At 32.8% G+C, this 950-nt stretch overlaps 1 protein-coding gene across 5 annotated transcripts in view; it reads left to right on the top strand.

The window, feature by feature from the left end:
- Positions 1-92, top strand: part of LOC127874646 (cytochrome P450 4F6-like) — a 12,700-nt gene extending 12,608 nt beyond the window's left edge. For all 5 annotated transcript variants that reach the window (XM_052419117.1, XM_052419115.1, XM_052419120.1 and 2 more), the window contains exon 13: positions 1-92. This exon is cut by the window's left edge and continues 318 nt beyond it. The gene's annotated coding sequence lies outside the window, so the exon portion shown is untranslated.
- The last annotated feature ends 858 nt before the right edge of the window (positions 93-950 follow it).

Raw genomic sequence — 950 nt, 5'->3', positions numbered from 1 at the left:
AGTGTTTGTATTGATGCGTGTGTGAGTACAATATTAAATGCCACTAAGGGGGATGTTTGGCAAACAAAGGAAAATAAACAGTTAAAATATAATTATTATGTTTTTTGTGTGTATGTTTTTCACTTTTAAACGTGCTTTAAAATTTATCTTAACAAGAACAGGACATTTATTTTTAAAGGATAATAGGTATCAATTAATAGTAAGATCCGGGACAAGGATTAGTCAAAAGATTTGTACCGATTTTACACCGTGGAGCCGTGTCAATACCGCTGACCGGACACGAAACGTGCATATTTAATATTAGAACCGCAGCGGCAGATGTGGCAGGGTTCGGTATAAGGAGAACTTTTAATGCCTTGCTTTAAGAGCTAGCTTTTATAGCGACGCGGTAGAGTGTCTGTCTGATATGGAACCAGGAGGTTCCAGGTTAAATCCCTATTGTGATCAGGAATTTTTCTGGCTATGTTACACAGGCATGGACGATTTTTTTTCTCAACAAAATGTCAAATTAAAACAATTTAATGTTTATTTTAACATAACAAATGCATATAAAGTGTACATTTATGGCTTTGTTTCGAAATATGTTGTTACTTCGCGAAAATTTGTCACTCATGTATCCAATTTTGAAAATAAAAGTAGTCTCAAAGTGGACAGTACTGCTGTCATTGCACTCAGGTTGAGAAAAAAGCGAGTTTCTTTATCTGAAAGCATGTCACCCAGTTAATAAAGTGTACTTTTAGATAGAATACCATGGTGCATCTCAAATTATTTAGATATTTTGTAAATCACGTTTGCAATACATGTATATTCATTTTAATGCGTAAATACATAATAAATTATATACAAACTGACAAGATATATATGAAATGTTATGGATGTAAGGACATTTATTTAGTTTCCATAAATATTTATTTATAAGGATTTTTGTTATGACGGATCCTGGAATGCCG

This window comes from Dreissena polymorpha, chromosome 3, assembly GCF_020536995.1.
Source record: "Dreissena polymorpha isolate Duluth1 chromosome 3, UMN_Dpol_1.0, whole genome shotgun sequence".
NCBI classification, from domain to species: Eukaryota; Metazoa; Mollusca; class Bivalvia; order Myida; family Dreissenidae; genus Dreissena; species Dreissena polymorpha.
The sequence above is the reverse complement of the archived record's forward strand: the minus strand, read 5'-3'. Positions and strand labels throughout refer to the sequence as shown.